The following is a 15474-nucleotide window of genomic DNA, read 5'->3' on the forward strand; positions in this document are numbered from 1 at the left end:
CCTGGTTAGGGGCCAGTTGTGCACATCTGACCATGTTGCATTATGTTCAGATATGAACTACTTAAACCAGGCTTGTCCAACATTGGTAGTGTATTCCACAACATAGGTGTACATTGGCAAACACTAGCGATGTACCCTAGGCCATTTCTAATGCTAGTTGGAGAGTGTGTTTGTCCTTCAACACACATTGTAAGTGGAGTTTGCCATGACATATGTCATGGTTAGTATACTGTGCCTCCGTCTACCCGTGACATAACAGTGATACCCAGGGTAAACCTACCATCTCCCATCCACTCATCAAGATTCCTCTTGAGGAGAGTCGATGAGTGACTCTCTGGCTAACCTGTACTGGGAGTTTACTCAAGAGTGGGGGTGGCTTCTGTGTTATGGATCATTCAGTACAGCTTGTCCTATGTATGTCAGTGCTGGGGTTCAGGTCTCTCATGTGCATAGCTCACTGCCATTCAGATTGTACAAGGTGCAGCATGTTTATTGATTCCAGCTTGGACATGGCTTTATACATCAGGCACAGCTTGCCTCTGGGTGGGCAGTATGGCAGTGTGTGGAGCTGCAGTTTGTTTAATCAGGCAACACATGGCATCTGTTCAAGCTCTTTGATACTCCTGGTGAGGTACTTTTGGGGACTTTACAGTTGATGGAGGTATCTGCTGAGGTACATCCCACAGGGGCTATTGTAGTCAATTGTAACGCTGATGAAGGATGACTGCAGGGCCACAATGACCTCCCCTTATCTAGACCTGACAACTTTCATGATTAGGTGGGTATATGGTATGTTTCTGTAACCACTACAGCCACATGCTTGTCCAATGCAGGATATCTATCAACTTGTGTCCCCAAGTCTCTCATTACATGTTAAGTACTTAATGGGTTAACACCTATATGGTAATTGGTGGGCACTTACTGTATATCCACAGGGGTTGACTATACACTTTTCTGCAATTAGCTTGCTAACATGGCTATGGCACCAGTTTTCTGTTTCTATGTGACCCTTTTGTGGGATGCTTGTGTCAGCTGGAGGGTCAGATATGGTGCCCAGTTTGTAGTCCTCTACAAACATGTTCAGACACAGTCCTTCCATGTTGGCCTGTACCTATGGGACATATATACCAAACGAGGGAGGTCCCAGGACTAAGCCTTGTGGGATGCCAGTTATATCTGGTTTGTAGTCTGACATGGCTGCAGCATGTCTGACCATGTCAGTTCTGTCCTTGGTCTGGTTTGCAACCCCTCTACTGACATAGGGGTTTATATTTAAGCTGGTGAGCTTATCTATAATGAACACGTGGGCTATTGTATGGAAGCCTTTACAAGGTCCAACTACACTGTGTGGACCACATTGCCCTCATCAATGATCTTAATGACTGTTTCAAATGAGTCAAACATGTTTAAGGGGCAGGATCTGCACTTAAGAAAGCCACACTGGGTAGGGTCCGTTGTCAGTAGGTCCCCAATATCTTTATGTCTGCGGTACATGTTGATCCTTTCCATAGCTGTGCAGAACAAGCTTGTCAGGATTCTGGGGTGGTAGTTTGCAGTATCCATTCAGGCAACACCTTTGTTGAGAAGGACCACTGTTGTTGTACACTGCTCTTTGGGTACATATCCTGTGGTAAGGCTGACATTGAGCAGTAGTGAGATTTGGCATTCCATTCTTCTTGGAGTCCATGTTGGACTCAGCCCAGGGCACCATCTCATACCAATGCTGCTGTGTGTTTTGCTTTGCAGATGCTGGCTGTTGCCTCAACATCTGCAATGTCAGGGGGCCATCAGTCTGCTGGGATAGATATTTTGCATTCTGGGGGGAGGTGTTGCACTGCACCTGTCAGGTTGGATGTTGGCAATATGTGTGTGTGTTTGGTATGTTGCTTGTAATATTTGAGTGATTCAGAGCATATCTGTGAATTCCCAACAAGGTTCCTACCATCAGTTAAGAAAGTCTTGTGATTATCCTTAGTGTCCTGTACAATTTGTATCTTCATAGGTTCATAGGTTCGTACTAGGCTATCCACCCTAGGGCATTTATAAGCCTAGCCAGAGTGTGTGTGGCTTTCGCCACCCCTTGCTATGTGAATATTATGGCCATTTATGATTTACTTTACTGTGCCTCTGTCTGGATGTGACACAGTGAAGACCCCCAGTGTACATCTACGATCATCCATCCACTTGGCAAGATTCCTGTTGAAGAGTGTCATTGAGGGGCTCTGCCTAACATGGAGTGGGATTCTGTTCCAGGGTGTAGGGAGCCTCTGGGTTATGCATCTGTCCCTTCAGCACATCCTATTTCATTATGTGTTGAGGTTGACATCTCTCACTCTCACAGCTCCGATGGCTTTGGGTTTTCTGGGGTGGAGCATGTCCATTACTCCTGTGTTGGACATGGCCTTGTACAACAGGCATACAACGCCTCTGTGTAGGCAGTATGTGACTGCATTCAGCTGGGGTGTCTACAGCCAGGCAGCATATGACATATATTTGAGACCCTTTATCCTCTTGGTGAGGTACCTTTGAGGTCTTTCTAACTACTGCAGGTGTCAGGTAAGGTACATCCCAAATGAGGCATTGTACTAGATTATGGGTCTGATAAGAGAACATTATAGGGGCACAATGACCTCTGTTGACGTAGATGTGAATCCTTCCATGATACGGTGTCCAATATAGACAGTCTTCCTAGCCACATTGGCAATGTGAGTGTCACATAACAGGTTACTGTCCAGTTGTGTCCCTAGGTCCCTGATTACTCCTTCCATACATAATGGTTTACCACCTATGTGGTAATTTGTGAGTACCTTGTTTGGTATTTGGTGAGACATTCATACTGTCCAGTGTCTTCAGGATGGCTGGGTGGGGTTCCTGTGTGTGAGAGTGTGGTCTGTAGCATGCTACAGACTGTACAGCAGTTTTGCCTACGGTTAGTTGCACATGGGTGGTCTCCAATGCTTCGTGCATTGTCAGTTACCTGGACGTATGGGTGTCTGTGCTGAATATGGATACTCCCCCTCCTTTTATGTTTTGGTCCAGGTTTTGGGGCCATAACGTATGATATGAGGTATAACCTGGTAGTGCTGGTGTGCTGTCAGGAGGCTTGCTGCAGGTTTCTGTCACTGCATGGACATCAATGTTCTCCATACTGGGGAGGGCCTCGGGAGCATGCATATTGAGGTTTACACGTCTGGAATTGGTCAGCATTACCCTTATGTTTCTTTCCACTTATGTTTTCTAGGGTGGTGGGTTAGTCTTTTCAGCCTTGCCTACGAAAGGCTCTATGGAGTTGGCAAAAGCCTTATCCAATATCCAGATGCCCAGGGGTAACAGGTGCAAGCCATCCCTGGAACAGCAGCGTGGCTTGTCAAGCATGACATCCCAAGCAAACAGACATTGGATCCCCTTGGAATGACACCAGTAATTGTGCCACTTGTTAAAGCTGATCATTCTGTGTTTGTACCGTGGCATCATTCTTGGCGAGGGTAGGATGCTGCAAACGGTCAGTGTCATACTGGCCTGGACTACATAATCGGAGAGCTCATCTATGTCTCTTTTCATGTACATCTCAGGTCATTCACGCCAGCATAGACAATGACTGCATCATATTTCTACTTGCTTTGGGGTGACCTGCATACTTGTATGTGGCGTATTGTAGCAGCCTACAGGCAGCTTACTGTACCCTTTCCCTTGTTCAGTCTGGTGAGCGGGACAGCAGTGTGTCTGACTATGGAGTTACCTATTACAACTGTATCAGGCATGTTGTTTCTCCTTCTGGCCTGTGACTGTTTGGCACACCAGCTTTGTGTACTATGTGTTGTATGTGCTATGTTTGGAGGTTGTCGTTGCTTGTGTGTCTGCTTTGGAGGCCTCTGTTGATGTGGTGTGTTTGTAATTAGGGCTTCCGGGAAAGTTTTTCTGTGTTTATGTCTTTGGATTGCAGTTGTGATAGGTCTATGTGGGACTGGGTTTGTGGTGTGTGTGGTTACCTTCTCCTCCTAACTAGTTTTGACAGTACTGAGTTGAGGGAGCTCAGCCTCTGGTTTGGATAAATGGTTGCATCTCTCACATATATTTGTATTTCTTGGGGGGAGTTGAGGGTTGTCTGTGTACTTGGGGCAGGTGTAACATTGCCTCAAGATTCACAGATTCAACTTGTTGTAGCTGGCCTTAGTGGATTGTATGTGTGGACATATTTTATTGCCATACTACTGATCAGTGATTACTTCCCTTTTATGTTTGCTCTATCATGTAGTAGCTTCCTCATTCTCTTGCATGGTTTGGTAATGGCTGGAGTCCACCATGCCAGATGCCTGGGTGTATGGCATTGTGTCTTGGTTTTATTTGGGATTGCATAATCCAAGCATTCCTGGCAGTGTTCATGGAATGCCTGTATAACAGGTTCTGAGGTGTGGCCCATATTTTGCACCTGCACAGGGCCTTTAATGGATTCCACATCAGTTTGGAGGAGTGCAACTTTTGCTTTACACATGTTTTTGACTGTGGTTTTCTGGCCAGGGACTGTGGTCAGGATGTGTATATCCAGTGTGATTACTCTATGGTCTGGTCTTACCAGTGAGGGATACACTTCTCATCTTGCCATCCAGTATCCATGTTGCTGATTATCACATCCAGTATGCTTACCCCTCTTGTGGGAGTGGTACGTTGTTCCTGGGCATTTTGGTTTATGGATTCTAGGAACTTTTGTCCTACAGTGTTGGAGCTAGTATAATGCTCCCAGTCTATGTCTGGGTATTTTCAGTCACCCAATATAATGTGGATTGGAGGGCTTGATATATTCATGTATTCCAAGATAGGCCAAGTGCAGTTCCTGGTGTTAGGATGGTAGTCTGTAGCAGGCTATAAACTGGGAGGCAGTTTTAGCCACTGTTACTTGACCATGGCTAGTCCATGCTGCTTCTTGTTGTGGTACCAACATGGGGGTGTGGTTATCCTTGACAATTATTGCTAGTCACCCTCCTTTTGTAGCTTGTTCCATGTTTTGAGGCTGTACAGCACAGTATGAGGTGTAACCTGGTAGTGTTAGGGTGCTGTTGTGAGCCTTGACCCTGTTTTCTGTTACAGGACAGATATCAACATTCTCCATACTGGGGGAGTTTAGACTGCATGCATCTTGCTGTTTAGACTTCTGGCATTGGGTAGCATTACATCTAGGTTCTCATCCCTTGAGATACCTATGGAGGTGGGTTTGTGTTTTGAGCCTTACCTATTCAGGGCACGCTGTGGGTAGCAACAGCCTTTGCCAGTATCCATAAGGCCTGGACTGATAGGTGCACGCCACCCCTAACAGGTGGAGCATCATGTCATGCTCAGCATGTCATCCCAGGCTGGCACACATTGGATCCCCTTTGACTAACTGCAATACTTTAGCCAATTATTGCAATTGATTATCTCATCGTCATATTGTGGCATCATGCTTGGTGAGGGTAGGATGTTAGTCAGGGTCATCATGTGTGCATATACTACATGATGTTACATTGCTTAACACATGGCATTCATGCCTCAGGTGGTGCTGCAGGGCTGCCTCTGTCGGATGCACATACTACACTCCCTGTACATGTTTGAGAGCAGGTTATGTCATTTTAGGCATCCCTGTTATATGAGTGAGTCAGAGAGGGGTATCATTCCCAGGGATCCTACTGAGCCAGTGTATGTGCTATGCGTTGCCTCTGCCAAGGCCAGGGCATACTGGGCACACCTCCTTCTGCCTACTGGGGCAGGCTCAGGTTGTTCCTCCTCTGAGTCATGCTCTGCCTGTGATGGCCTTGGCAATGGTGGGGGGCTGTTTGGCCCGGCCCTATGCTGGTCCTGCTGCGGCTGTTTTCGCAAGATCATATTATGTAGCATAGCACATACCATGACAATTTGGGTACATGTAGTTGGTGAGTGCTGCAAGGCTCCACCAGATATGTCCAGACACCGGAACCGTGACTTGAGCAGCCCAAACACACGCTCTATTACATTATGTGTTTGTGCGTGTGCCTCATTATGGCGTTCCTGTTCAGGTGTGTGTGCATTTCTAATGGGTGTCATCAGCCATGGCTCCAGTGCATAACCTGCATCCCCCACTAGGTGTCCATGTGGGGTGTCCCCATTGGCAAGTGTCTGGCACAGCTGCATCAAATGCCAGATATGGGAATCATGGTAGCTCCCAGGGCAGCCAGCACACACATTCATTATTATGCCCTGGGCATCACACACGACCTGGCAGTTGATGGAGGGGAATTCCTTGCGGTTAATGTAGGCCATACCCCACTCACCGGCTGGTGCTTTGATGCATATGTGCGTGCAGTCTATTCCACCCACTACCTCAGGGTATTCCGCTATTTGCTGAAAGAGATGCATATTGCTGGCCAATACCTCACGGGCATTGGGGAAATATACATTCTTGTGGCGGCGCAGTGGTGCAGCGGTTAATGCTGTCGCCTCACAGCAAGAGGTTCTCTGGTTCGATTCTCGGCCGGGGTGCCTTCTGTGTGGAGTTTGCATGTTCTCCCTGCGTTCGCGTGGGTTTCCTCCGGGTACTCCGGTTTCCTCCCACATTCTAAAGACATGCGTCTGGAGCATTTCTCCCTGGGCCTCCGCTGAAAACAGGATCTGTGGAACCTAGTCGGACTTTCCCGGTCAACAAATGTTAAATAAATAAATAAATAAATAAATAAATAAATAAATGATCACCGACATGTGCTGACATGGCATCCAGGAACTGGTGCAGTACCCTGGAGGCTGATGCCTGTGATATCCCCATCATATCACCAGTTGGTCTCTGGAAGGTACCTGTTGCTAGTATTCTTAGGCCAACACATACCTCGGTTTCCACTGGGATGGGTTCCTCTCTGTTGGTTCTGTGTGTGAGGCGTGGCCTGCACAGCTCGACAATTTGCTGCAGGAGGTCTCTGTCCACTCTATAGCACTCTACTATCTCCAGCTCATGTAACCCATGGTAGGTGACCCTGGGCCTGTACACTCTTCTCTGTCTCCTCACTGTGGGGTTGTCTGGCACCATTTGCATTGTCACCACCCTCAGCAAGTAGCCTATGTCTCCTTATGACAGCTATGGCAGCCCCTAGCATTTCTGCTCTGAGTTCAGCTTTTTCAGTTTTCACTTCTAATAGCTTACTCCTGTCTTGCAGTGTCTCTTGAGAGAAACATCCTGCACTGCTGTTTGCAGAGTTTTAAGTGCTTGGCTGAGCTACTATTCTGCCTGTGTAATTGCCTGCTTCTAATTGTTTTCACCTGCTAGCTCCAGCAGTATTCCCTGCTAGCTTCCTACTAATTCAGTTGCTTCCTTTTTCCTTTCTGTTTCCTCAGGGGGGAGCAACACGCATACCAGCAGAAACACGCTCGCAGTGGCTTACACATGCGCACACATGCTTACACGGTTTAGAATCGTCTTATTCAGGTTAAAATGCATGCACACCAGCGCAAACAGTCTTAGAAGTCTGCCAACACGCTCCCACATGCTCAGTCTGCCTTACACGTGCGCACACTGCCCTACTCGCGCCTCATGGTGCGCACATGTGAGCATGCACGCCCAGCAAGAAACTTTGGTGTAAGCAACAGTGTACACCTTCCATTTCTTGACTTTCCCATGCTTATCTTGTGGCACTCCTCTTTCCTTGATATGTGTCTGACATCTGTCATGTAACACTAACCTCCAATGAACTGCATTTCTTTCTGCCATTCCCCCCTGTGATGTCACCTATCTCCTACTCTGTTCCTCCCCCTTATATATCTCTTACACTACTCAGAATGTGCTCATTTGCTATGTGACAGTGGAATTCAGTATCCTAACACTCATTTACATCAGATTGCCTACTAATGCTTAGTTACATGTCTTAGACTCAGCTTCCCCCCTTAGCAACCACTAAACTGTGGCCATGTTGTTTTTGGTCTGCTGGTCCCTGCATTGTAAATCCATGTATTGCATAAAACCCACATTTGTGGGTTTATAACCTTCATTTTTTATGCTTTATATAGCGCAGCCCGTTTCCGCGGGGCTGCGCTGCGTTAAAAAAAATTTCTTATATTTACATTGTGGTACCTTGCCAATGGCCACATATTTGGCCATTGGCATGCTGCCTGACACATATGCACCCTTTATTTGGAGCTGACATGGCTCCATTGTGTTTTTTTGCAGAAACTTACTCAGTTGTCAACTGAGTACATTTCTGCAGCTAAAACGGCTCTTACACAGGCTGCTTTGGGCTTCCTGGATCGCTAATCTACCTGATTTGCATGCCTTTTAGCTGCAAGTGAGCGGATTAGCATATCTACACCCACTCCGTGTAAAAGACGTTTTAGCTGGAATTTCAGGCTGTTTCTGGATTGCTAGGGCCTCATGGAGTCTTACACTGCTCTTAGACTCCGTGCAAGTCTTCGTGAATCCTGCCCATTGTCTTTTATGTGTGGTTTTAGCCAGATTTCTGACTTTACCAATCCATCTACCTGTCATGAAAGGAGGCACTGCCAGCCCAGCTATCTGGAATTTTGTAAATAGTTATATGTTATTTGTGAATATCAACATGATTCCTATGCTTGTGTTACAAATGCATTAGAACTGTATGTTATGTGTATATCAAACTGCTGGTACAGAAGTGTGTGTTGAACACGGTTTATGCAGTACTGAGCTTGAATCACAGTGTGCCCTATTGAAATAGAACAGAAATGTACCTGCACTATTGTAACTGTTTAGATGCATATATTTTAACAATGTAAACTGGAACACCAGAGGTAAACTTCAGAAAAACAAGAAATACCACAGTGTATAAGGTATAAAGTCACGGACCACAGAACTGTTTCACCAAGATTTAATACAAACTTAGCGCTTTGGCACCAGGCCTTCAATGAGTACAAAATTCATTCAATACATCATCCTCTATATATTGAATAAAATCAAACAATTATCTCATCAAACAATTAATTAAATTACATAGTTCCAATTACACTCCTTATTTAACCCATAGGGTTCCAGAGTGTTATATTTAAAAATAAAAAGAGCTTCTTTCTTCATTAACTTTTCTTTGATATGTAAGCCTTCTCTCAATGACACTTTTATTTTTATTTTTCCAAAATATATCCTTCTAAGCAATCTGGTTCAGCATTGTGTGAAGTCACAAAGTGTTGTCCTAAAGGACTGTCTATCGTTTGATTTTTAATGTCCCTTATATGTTCTTGTAAGTGGATCTTAAATGCTCTGCCTGCCTCTCCTATATAATAAAGGTTACAACCATATCTTAGGGCATAAAATACTCACTCTGTGTTACACATATACAAGCCCCTAGAAGTAAACCTTATATCATTGATTTTTGAAAAAGTGTTTACTATATGCTTACAAACTGAACACATTTTACAAGCTATAGTCCTCCATTTTATTTTTTATGAAATTAAGGTCTATAGTGACCTCTGGTGGTACAAAATGATTATGTACCACCATATCTGCCAAATTTCTACTCCTTTTATAGGAGACCTTAACCTGTCTCTTTACCAAGTGTCTCAGATCTTTATCATTTGTTACCATTTTCAATATTTTTTAACTTCCTTAGCTATACTTTCTGTCAATATATTAAATGTGGTAACAAAATATACTTCTGTAGTCCCTTCTTCATTCATCCTTTCATTATTTACATATTTCCTTTCTATTTAATTCTTCCTTATCACATTCCCCAAAACATTACCATCTCTTACTGTTATTCCATATCTGTGTTCTATTACTTTCTTCTTGGATTCTTCCACCACTTTCCTATCATACCCTCTTTCTATAAACATGTTTTTTGTCATTATTCACTTCAGAAAAATAGCTGAAATTAAATTACTTCATAGCCACTTAATAAAATGATGTTATCTTTCAATTTCAGTGCAGTAACAAACGCAGTGTCTAGAACTAGAAGCTTTCAGTATTGTCTTGGAAGTATTTTATTGTTTTATGACTTTCAGGATCTGCAAAGAACTGAGGAAAAAGCCTTGTGTATGTATTTTCACAAGTAGATGATAAATGCAACCAGCTGCATCAATGGCTGCTTTTCATCTGAGACAGAGTGAGATAACAAGAAGTGATGTCATTCTGCAAACTATCCCAGCAGTAATATTTGAGATATTAATTTAAGAACTCTTTGAAAGAGATTGAGTATTTTGTATTTTGTATTTGACCTGACAGCGTGAGCTAGAAGACACATTCATCACATCTGCCTTCCTATCTGTAAATTAAGTTCTTTGGGTACAGTAATTTCTCTTAGATACAGTCAGGAATATAGCAAAGCTTAATTTATATGTTTTTATTTATTTATTTGAGACTGTCCTGCAATGTTGTTTTAAATATTTCCTGTGGGTTTAAACTCTGATGTAACTGTGATTATATACTGAGTATTTTCTTGTTCTTTTATTATTTATTATTAAATATATTTAAACTTTTCATTGTGGCTGATATTTGTGAGACATATTTAAGTTCTGAGAATAGTTACATATTTATTTAGTGACACTGTGTAGGGCACTCCTAATAGCCTTGCTCTTGGTCAAACTACCATTTGTATTAACAGTAACATTACACAGTAAGATTGGACACCCTTTGTTAAGGGCCTTAAAGTAACTAAGAGTTGGCTGATGGCAGTAATAACTACCTTATAGTCTAGGCAGAAGGGGGCATAGCTAGAAAACATGTGACAGCCTTTCCCAGGTGTGTGTGTGTGCGTGTGTTTGTGTGTGTATGTAAAGCAAATCTCCAAGAGAGTGTGTGTCAGCTACTTGGGAAGGGACACAATGCACTGGTTGGACAGAGAGGGTGCTGGAAGTCTTAGCTTGGCCACTCAGTGCTGAGATCTCAACTCTATAGCTGTGTCAGTGGGGAGTCTTACTTTAGATCTGGAGAAAGAGGGAGAAACCACTGCTGAACTGACTGTGGTTTCTGTGTGCTCTTAATGAAAAGTGCACTTGATGCAGAGAGCTGCATCTAGAAATACTGTCTGTGTACCTGTCATCCTCCCAATGTACACTCCCCACTGGTACTACTGGTGACGATTGAGGGTCCTTAATTACTGGACCAGTGGTGGGGTGTCACACTACTAAATACACTTTTGGATATGTGAGGAAACCACAGACCCAACAGAAAATTGTTGGGATAAGAGGAAAGCATACAAACTCTGTACAGACACAGTTCAGACTGTTACTGTCAAGCAGAAAGAGAGAAAGGTATGAACGCCAAAAATATAAGGGGTATTAGGGCAGAAACAAAAAGTCACAGACAGTTGCTCTGAGAGAGAGAGATAGTGCATGTGTGTGAGTGTGTGTGTGTGTGTGTGTGTGTGTGTAGTTGACCAAGCACACACTTGTGTGTATATGTATCCGTAGAGAGAGAAACTAATAAAAGGAACTACTTCTTGGTGTTTTTTCCTCAATAACTCTTTGCCTTATTACTTTACATTCCACAGTCAGACATGGGTAGCTAAATCACCTTTGTTATTTATACTGTGTTTTCAATCAGCCCATTTTCCACTTTCCTATAGCTTCATCCAAACTTGATTATCATTTTTAACTCTGGCCTCTAACCACGTCCTTTAATAATTCATTAAAACTTAGCTTGACTTCTAATGCTTACCTCCGCCCATCTCCTAAGTTTGCCTTCCAGCCCAGCATGCCTGTTATGACAATTGTATAACTTCCGCTACTCATTGTCTCCTTTTCTGACTCCAAAAACATCAAACAGACAATCATATCTCTCTGTTTTATGCTATACTGTGTTGACCATCCCAGTTGTTCTTGTTGAGTTGTTGAGATCCTCTACACCTCATGATATTCCCATGATATACACATATGGCCGGCTGCCTCCATGTTCCTTCCCACATCTCAAAACATATTATCCCTTTTCATTCTTCATTTGAACAGTTGATTAGAGTAATGTGCACTGATATTGGATTCAAATTCTGGCCTAAATTCCCATACATATTTGGACCACTTCTTCCATAACTACCCTCTCCTTTTCCAAACTATTCCTCAACTTATACATTCCCATGACCCTTTCTTCTCCAAGGTTACTATCAATATGCTACAACCATATTCTTTTTTTAAATTTTCAGTATTTTCTATTTCCTCCTAGCCATGTCTTCTTTTCTTCCTCTTGTTCTTTGGATCCTTTCTGAATGCTCTGCTTCATCCCTTTTTAAAGCAATAATCCCCATGTGCTAACCTCAATGTGGAAGTTTGGAAGCTAGGAGGGAAAAACTGATAAAGATCTGGAAGGTTTTGTTTAACAGTATTTTAGGAGGAGGAGAAGTACTATCTTCCTGGAAAAAAGCAGTGGTAGCTGTAATACCTAAACAGGGTAAAGATCCATTAGATCCAGCTTCATACAGACCTGTTTCAGTACTAAACCATGATTATAAAGTGTTCATGTCTATAATGGCTAAAATATTGACAAAAGTAATGCCATAACTGATAGAGATCGATTAATGTGGTTTTGTGGAGGGGGGGGGGCAAACATTTGACAACATTAGCAGAATAATGATGATCCACAAGGAAGCAGAATCTAAGAAAATGTCATTGTTGTTGGTGGGTCTTGATGCAGAGAATGCATTTTACAGAGTAAGCTGGGACTTTATGAGCAGGGCAATGGAAGCATTTGCATTTCTTGAAAAAATGATAACATTGATTAGGATGATATATGTGGGATTGGAGGCAAAATTAAAATGGGTGGGATCCTCTCTGATAATTTCTGCTTGAGCAGAGGAACTAGGCAGGGGTGTCCTCTTTCACCTTTCTTATTTGCACTATGTTTAGAACCACTGACAAAGAAAACAGGAAACTCAGAAATTCAAGGATATAATTGACATGGTAGTCAAGAAAAGCTGGCTCTATTTGCAGATTATATTATTTTATACATGACAAAACCAGAAAGAGACATTACGATGTTATGGAACATTTTCAGACCGTTTCAAATCTTTTCAGGATGCAAAATTAATGAAGTTAAAACAAAGACAATAGTGGTAAATTATTTACCCACACATGAATTGGTTCAGCAATATCCATATTTACGGGGATAGAATGAATTATTTAGGAATATGGATTAAAATGATTAAAATGATTATGGTGTAACAGCTAAGGATATGTGTGAATAGATCAAACAAAAGATAATATAAAAATTGAGAAAATGGAAGCTTTGTTATATGGATATGGATAGTAAGGTACAAACAAGGTTTTGAAGCTTTTATTCAGAGGAAGTTTGTATTTTATAAACAAAAGTGCTAAATAAATACTTGGGAGGGGATCAGCTTGCCTTTTGCCTTCATTTGTGTTACTTCTACAGCTTGTGGGTGTTGTGAAAGTTTTTTTATGTTTTTAGTCCCATTAGTCTTATACACAGGTCAGGCATATTTTTATCAATCAGAGTAGAAGTTGTGGATAGGAATTAATTAAGAGCTGAAGGACTTTATTTAGGAGGGAATGATGGCAATAGTCAAGACGGATAAGCTGATTATTCTAAGTAGAACAGGGTCGATTGGGATTACCTGAGTTATACAGTTAAGGCTCCTATAAATAACACAAGCAGAAAACTATAATTGAAAGTGGAAAGCGATGACAATGAAACAGAGGGGGGGGAGTTCAAGAAATGAGAAGAGACTGGGATTTTGGATGAAGGCCTTTAAGGCAAATAATAATAATCATACAGAATATTATATCCACAAAGTAGCAGAGAGTATTCTAAGAACTAAGCCAACATGGGAATGGAGAAAGGAGATTCTGCCGATATGGATGACTGCAATTAGGGATATAGACAATAGGCAAAAGGGGGGCTGGAATTTATTGGAGAAAATTGGCAAAAGAACCAAGGTACTGAGAACAAGTAACTACAGAGGGAAAGAAGTAGAATGGCAAGACACCAAGAACTTTTTGGACTGCATGTTAGAGATTACCTTCCCTGTCAAGGTTTGATAACACAATATAAGCAAAGCAAAAGAAATAGGGGGTCCTAAATGAAAGATCAGTACAGGTAGAGTTTTTAATCGAATCTAGAACAGAAGGTGCCATTAAAAAAGGAATAATTAATACAGTATATACAATATTGCATGATAACTATAATAATCAATCAGAGGAGGTTAGAAAGGATTGGGAAGAGAGACTAGATAAGTACTTACCTAAGAAACAATTGGAGGATATATTTATGCCACCCAAATATGCAACAAAGTCTAGAAGACTTACAATTTTTGCTTGGAGATGTTTACAGAGATATTTTCTATACCCCAAGTAGACTCCAGAGAATTTTCCCTCTAGTAGACAGAAAAAGTTGGAGGTATGACGGAGAAGAAAGAGATAACTGAGAACATCTTTTCTGGGAGTGCAGTGAACTGGCAGACTTTAAGGTTTCCCTGCAGGATGCACTATTGGAGATGCTGGGTGAGCAGATTATTATGACAAACAAGATGATTTGTCTGAGCTATGATACAGAATTGGAATTGCCTAGACATGGTAAGACCTTGCTGTGTCTAATTATGGTGACTGCCAAAGAAGCAATTACTAGAAAATGGAAATCAAAATCTAAACTGACTATACAGGAAGTAGTGAGTATAGTAACAGAAAAAAAACACTAGAACTGAGATCATTAGAAAAGGGTAGGAGCAAACTACACAGAATAACATGGGAATTGTGGGAACAATACATACATGGGAGCAATGAGGTTTAAAGGAAGGCAGAACTTGTAATGTTTGACTGAGAATCGTTAGGAAGATTCTAAGTGATGTGCAATGTTTGCATCTGGGAGTGTTTCATTATGCTTTGTGACGTAAAATGCTTGCAATTAGGATTGTGTCAGCATGCTTTGTTTTCATTTATATAAATAATGATTGCCTATGTTGTAAGTGATGGTTAATAAAGATATTTCTTAAAAAAGCACAGCAACTGAATAATTTATATAATGTTGCTTAGTTATATGATATAGAGAAATATATATAAAGTATAAAGTTTGTAAATGTGAACTTGTCATTACAGTTTGATTACTTTTGTATAAATGTAAATTTACTTATGTCACAAGTGATAATTCAATAAAGGTGATTTACAACAAGAACAACAAAAAAAATCTCTGTTAACTCTTCAGAGAGCTTAAAGACCTTACTCCCTATTTTGGGAGCAAGTCCCTCACCCACACATCCTTCCTCAGTTTATTACCATGCTTCTACATTCTGCTGTATTTTTTGTCTTACCATTTTCATTAACAGAACATTTGTTTTACCCAGATATCTGAATGTCTCTACCTGTCTTATCATTTTCACCACCACAGTATATTGTTTTACAGAAATGTCTCCTGTTCTACCCCACTCAGTCCCACTTCACCCTTTTTTGCTTATACATATAGGTGCTGCCCTCTCTGACACCACTTCCCACCTCCTTACCCTTCTATCTAGCTAATCTTTCTCCAGGTCACAACTTTACCACCACTAATTATCTCTGCAGATCTGGAATTTCCCTCCA

This window comes from Protopterus annectens, chromosome 11.part0 (genome assembly GCF_019279795.1).
Source record: "Protopterus annectens isolate FY-2018-M chromosome 11.part0, PAN1.0, whole genome shotgun sequence".
NCBI lineage: Eukaryota > Metazoa > Chordata > Ceratodontiformes > Protopteridae > Protopterus > Protopterus annectens.